This window comes from Corvus kubaryi, unplaced genomic scaffold (genome assembly GCF_017639235.1).
Source record: "Corvus kubaryi isolate FWS band 111438036 unplaced genomic scaffold, C.kubaryi_AGA036_p1.0 37308, whole genome shotgun sequence".
In the NCBI taxonomy this organism is placed as follows: domain Eukaryota; kingdom Metazoa; phylum Chordata; class Aves; order Passeriformes; family Corvidae; genus Corvus; species Corvus kubaryi.
Window position 1 is genome coordinate 911,056 of NW_024581096.1, and position 6,000 is coordinate 917,055.

General features: G+C 50.0%; 1 protein-coding gene across 5 annotated transcripts in view; it reads right to left on the minus strand.

The window, feature by feature from the left end:
- The window catches only part of CTIF (cap binding complex dependent translation initiation factor), a 143,383-nt gene that overhangs the window by 133,632 nt on the left and 3,751 nt on the right, over window positions 1-6,000 (minus strand). For 4 of the 5 annotated variants that reach the window (XM_042028197.1, XM_042028196.1, XM_042028195.1 and 1 more), the window contains exon 1: window positions 3,819-3,823. The exons of the other annotated variant lie outside the window; for it this stretch is intronic. The gene's annotated coding sequence lies outside the window, so the exon portion shown is untranslated. Of the gene's footprint in view, window positions 1-3,818; window positions 3,824-6,000 lie in introns of those variants that run through there. 5 annotated transcript variants of the gene reach the window in all.

Below are 6,000 nucleotides of genomic sequence, written 5' to 3' on the forward strand. Positions count from 1 at the left end.
CAGGGCAGTGCTGCTGACTTGTTGTTTTCCAAGCCCTCTGCCACTGAGCCCCTGCGGTGCTGCTAACCTCTGCTGATCCCATCAGGTGGTTTAACCAGGAAGCTTAGCAGTAAGCCCTGCTCCTGCGAGGAGGCACCATGTTAGGTGGGTTATTCTCTGCCCAATGGGGACCCTGGAGCTCTCAGACAGCACAGGGATAAATCCCAGCTATGGCTTTCAGGAAGAAAATTAAGTGTATGAATGGAGGAAATTCATCCCAGGTTGCAATGTTTTGTTGTTGGGCTGGATTTAATTTTTTTTTTCCTCTCCTAGCCTTTATTTTTTTTGAAGTTGAAGTACATGTTAAATCCTGTTATCAGGCTGCAAATCCCTGTCCTGCTGGAAAAAAAAAAAGAATTTGGCACTTCTAAAAAGCACCTGGCCTATACCTGTAGCCAAACAAACATAATATAATCAGGAAAAGGGGCAGGTAGAGAAGGGAGAAACCACAGCAGGGAGGGCAAAAGGAAGAAGAAATGGGATAGGGAATAAAGAATAAAAGGGATCAGAAAGAACAACACAAATGAGACGGGGAATGAAATGGAATAAGGGACATAAAAGTGGGATCGGCAACATAAAAGAAGGGATAGAAAAGAAAAAAATGGGATAGGCAACAAAAAAATGAAATAGGTAACGAAAAAATGCGATAGGCAACTAAAGAAAAAAAGGGACAGGCAACAACTCTGCATCCAAGAGCTGGGCAGAAAGTGGTACTGCACAGTTTTCACCTGTTAACTTTGGCAGACAGAGATTTCTGCAATAAGAGGATGCACATGTACAATCTGGGCAGAGGAAGAGGAGGGAGCTGCGATGAAGGGCACGGCTGCAAGGAAATCCCTGGAGGTGGGCTGCCTGGAAAGCCTGGCAGGCTGGGACCACCAAACGCAGCAGGATGGCCATTGGAGCAGGAAAGGCAGCTCACAAGTGTTACACTCTCTCTGGCTACAACCCGCATTCTCAGGCTTCACCTTGCCTGAGTGAAAGAATACTGTTATTAAGAGACAGACAATAAATCAAAGAACAGCTTGGAAAAACCCATGAAGCCTCCCAAGAGCCAAGGAAACCTGCACTATCTAGGGAAGAGCAAGATTACAATAATTAGGTCAGTTGGCGATAAGCCTCCCCAGCACACACAGGCACATGCACGCTGCCGCTCGGCCGGGGAGTGGTGACATCCCCCAGGAGCTGAGAAACCCAGCAGGAGAATGCCAGGAGCACAGGAAACACCAGGAGCAGAAAGCCTTCTCCAGCAGCAAGGAGCTGCAGCTGCTCAGCTCCAGGTCTGGGGATCGGTAGATGAAGCTTGGGAAACTCCGATGGGATACTGGAAAATTCCTTCGCTTTGAGCCGTGGTTCAGCAGCCAACGCGTAACTCGAGTGTGAGATCTGGGTGTGCAGCTTGGAAACAGCAGCAGGACTCAGCTGGAGGAGGCCCTGAGAAGGTTTGATGTAGAAGCTGGCTCTGCACTGAGCAAAGGGCTGGACAAGAGGACCTCCAGAGCTTACTTCAATCCAGAATAACTCCAGGATCTTACCTAGGGAGACTTTCCCCGAGCCCAGACTTTCAGGACTAAAAGCAAGAAAGATGTACTTCAAGCTTAATCAAAACCAAAAGAAACTTCTTCACACAGCAAGGGGTCAGGCTGACCTTTAGGAGAGGAAACAGGCTGACATGAAATTCAAGTACACAACAATCCCACTGAGCAAAGCTGCGTGCTCTGGGAGGCAGAGGATGGTCCCATGCAGCGAGTGCTGAACAGGGTATGCACGCACTTTTCCCTGTAGAAAGGGAGCCAGAAGCTTTTTATTACCCATCTCCTCCTTCCTGGATGGTTTGCCATCAGCTCTGCCCATCCTGGCAGCCTTGGGGCTCAAGGACTTGAAAGAGCTGCACCTGCGGGCCCAGAGTGGGGGCTGGACTGAGAACACATCCAGATGTTTGACCCCAGAACAAGCAAGCAGGAAGGGCAGAGCAAAGAGGAGGATGTGCTCACTGCCCTGACCTGTTCTTGGCTCTTCCTCCCCACCTGTGCCATCATCTGCCTGTCTCTGATTTGGCCATCCCCCCAGCCGAGAACACAGAAACCAGTCACCCCATTTCTTGGGCTTCTGGGTCTCCCTCCTGGCACTGATTTGAATCAAACCACCTCCTTCCAAAAGACATTTGCTTTTCTTAACAGAGGAGGCAGACAGTCCCTCACTGGTACATCTACACTGTTTTCTAAGCTGCTTCTTTCTCAGCACCTCACCAATATTCCCACCTGCCCCTACAACCCACAACAGATCCTCAGAACAACCCAAACAACAACAAACAGCACGGGATGGTTTTGTGAAGTCTCCTGCTTGCAGTCCACACAGCTGTGTTGATACCAGCAAGCTTTTCTCACCTGCCAACTGTGGAGTATCCAACCTCTGCCCTGCTCAGGAGAGGCCCCACCTGCAGAGCTGCCTTGAAATCCGGAGTCCCCAACAGCACAAGGACCTGGAGCTGCTGCAGCCAGTCCAGAGGAGGCCACCGAGATGCTCCAGGGCTGGAGCCCCTCTGCTCTGCAGCCAGCCTGGGACAGCTGGGGGTGTTCAGCTGCACAAGAGAAGGCTCCAGGGAGAGCTCAGAGCCCCTGGCAGGGCCTAAAGGGGCTCCAGGAGAGCTGCAGAGGGACTGGGGACAAGGCATGGAGGGACAGGACGCAGGGAATGGCTTCCCAGTGCCAGAGGGCAGGGCTGGATGGGATATTGGGAAGGAATTGCTGTCTGGGAGGGTGGGCAGGCCCTGGCCCAGGGTGCCCAGAGCAGCTGTGGCTGCCCCTGGATCCCTGGCAGTGTCCAAGGCTGGGTTGGACAGGGCTTGGAGCAGCCTGGGATAGTGGAAGGTGTCCCTGCCCCTGGCAGAGGGTAGAACTGGATGATCTTAAGGTCCTTCCCACCTAAACCATTCCAGGACTGTATGATTCTCTGAATTCATGAAGTCCTTCAGGATGTAATTACTCCACTGACTGACTGATCCAAGTTAAACCCAATTCTCACACAAGAAAAGCATCATACAGACTCAACTGTCCTCTGTGTGTTCATGCAGCCATGAAGTTCCTACACTCACTGCAGTTCACTAGCCAAAAACCAGAAGCCCCCACTAAATACACACAAATAATTTTCCATATTCCTAGGTCAAGCAGAAGATGTCATGCACAACGCTGACCTTCAGCCTCCAAACTCCCCTCATCAGCATCCTGACAAATGCTCTCATTTGGTTATGTGCTCTAACCTCCCTTCCAGCACATTAAAAAACACTGACTACAGCTCCCTCTGTACTTTTAATCAAAGTTCACAGCTTTTTTTGTTAAAATAATTGGCTAATCAAACCCATTGCTTCCAAGCTGAAATTCCTCCTAATGCTTTAACCAATAGACAGAGATGTTCAGAAGGCAGCTAATATGGCCCGAGCAGAGCGCAGGATGCTGTGAGGACAGGTTCATGATGTGGCTGGATTTCTTAAAAAAGAAGAAAAAAGATGAACTCAAGCAAGTCTAAACCCAAGATGGGTTACTGGATTATTTCTAGGCGATGATCAACTTCATGTTTCCCAGCACATCCTTCACCTCCATGCAGATACTCAGCTTGGCTGCCAAACTTCCATAATTCCTCAATTACACATTTTTTCACATCAGCTACCACCTTATTAGGACCCAAGTCTAAAGCATAAAACTTGCTTTTAATGCCTGTATTGTGCCACAACAGCTAGAACTGGACAGAAAAGACAAAGTGATGTTCCCAGGCAACTGCACCTGCATCCAGCAACACTCCTAAACCTTCTTCAGAAACATCTGGCTGAACTAGGCAGGGCTGAGCCAAGAGAGATCCCAGTAGAGATCAGACATAACTTCTGGGTCCTGGGCTCTGTGGTCCTTACCCCAAGATTTTGGGCCCTGCTTTGGAGCACTCATCACAATACCTCTGCTGCCAGTTTTAGGCTGTTCAATGTGAGGACTCCCCGGTAGCCTCTGCGCACTTGGAGGTACCTTAGAGGTGCTTCAGACAAGCAGAAGCTTGGTTTAGTCCCAGCAAACTATCAAAAGCACTGCTGGTACCATGTAGCATGAGAACACCACCCCCCATGCCAAAAGGCTTTGCTTTCTTTCCAGTTCTTCTCAAGTCTGTGGCACAACAGGGTCACGGTGAAAGTTCGTACCAACACCTCCAATCTTTGGTGCTACTGGATCCCATCCAACCTCAGCAAGGACCCCATCACATACAACTACTCCCAAAAGTGGAATTTTGAGAGAAGATAAAATCTGAGAGAAGAATAATTTGGGACAAAGGGGACATTTCCTTCTCCAACAGCTTTATAAAGCGTAAGAGTAAGCGATGCATTTGGAATTCCCTCAGCAGATCGAAATTGCTTTCAGGGTTTGAGTAACTGATTTGGGAGCAGAGAGGAAAGATTCTGGGGGGCTTGGGAGTTTCATCTTCTTTTTATCTACCCTTCTCCCCTTTAGAGAGAAGCAGAGCTGTGCTGGCTTCCAGGGTAGGAGAATAATTAACCTGAAATTAATGCACTTGTTTTTTTTATACAGAACATGGGACACCAAATGCCTGGTATCACTTAGAGTGATTTATTGGCTTCCTTGCTGAGCAGCAATGTCTGAAAGCCCAGTGGAGAGCAGAGCAGGCAGCGTGTCCTCCCTGGTATTTCGCAGCCATTTCAGCCATGCCATGAAAGGCAAGCTGGCAGCAGTCCTGCACGGAGCCGGCGTCACCATCCATCCATCACCCACACCCACCTCTCCCACCATCACCCCAGCGAGCAGGGCATCCTCCAGCAGTGCCAGCAGCACAACCCAGGCCACCTCCCCTCCTGAGAGAGCCCACGACATCATATTCCATCATTTTTATATAGTGTGACCAGGGCAGCCCTCGAAATTTCATTTGGCCAGCCCTTCTTCCACAGATGTCCGTACGGGTGAGGAGCAGACAGGAGACCTGGAGCTGCCACAGAGACTTGGAGCTGCCACAGGTCTGGCAGCACGTCCTGCTTGCCGCTTCACTCTCCTCCTGGCGCAGGGGAAGATCCTGCTGAGGGCTCATCCTTCCCCACTGTGCCCTTCCCTGCCGGAACCTGTGGCGAGGAGGCAGGAATGTTCCTGCTGAATGAAGCGAGCGTAACTGGAGGTGCTCAGAGAAAAACTCGGCAAAGCCACCAAGGGATGACGGTGCAAATCAGAGCAGAGGGGAGGGGGGGGGAAGGCTGAGTCACTTCCTCCCCCACAGCCCTAAATAGAGAAGAGCGTAAGGAAAATCATTCTCCCAGATGACAAAAAAGGAAGAGAATCCCCGGTGTAAAAAAAAAAGAAAAATTATAAAAAAATTCAAAGTGCACATGGTGATAGCAGAAGGGAAAGGGACAGAAAAGGCAGCCTCCTGCTGCAGCTGTAATGGGAACAAGAGCAGTGAGGGGCAGAGCTCCTTAGGGAACTGAAAGCTCACTAATCACTTCTAACAGCAGCTCCAGCTCCAAGGCAAGTTCATGGAACATGGCTGATGCTGAAAAGCCACTGCAATGTTGCCTCATCTTCTCCAGGTGATGCTGCCAGCCATGACCGCAGTCTAGATGGGAACCTGCACTGAGCCTGGGAAGTGTCCGAGCAAGCTTTTGGGGACAGAATTTACCCACACCTCAGTGTGCAAAGACTCTGTGAGCTTGTAGGTGTTAACACATGGAACATCACTATCAGGAGCAGTCACAGCATATATAATACCTGATTATCCATCCCAGCAGGCATATGGCAAGGCTAAGATCAAGGCTGGAAAACCCTTTTGAACTGCAGGATACCAGTACAGGCAGGAGACTCTGGAGAGAAATCAGCCACCAGCTTTTCACTGCATCCTCAGTGGTCACACACAAGCATAAAATCTGGGGACGAGGAGAGGAGAGGAGAGGAGAGGAGAGGAGAGGAGAGGAGAGGAGAG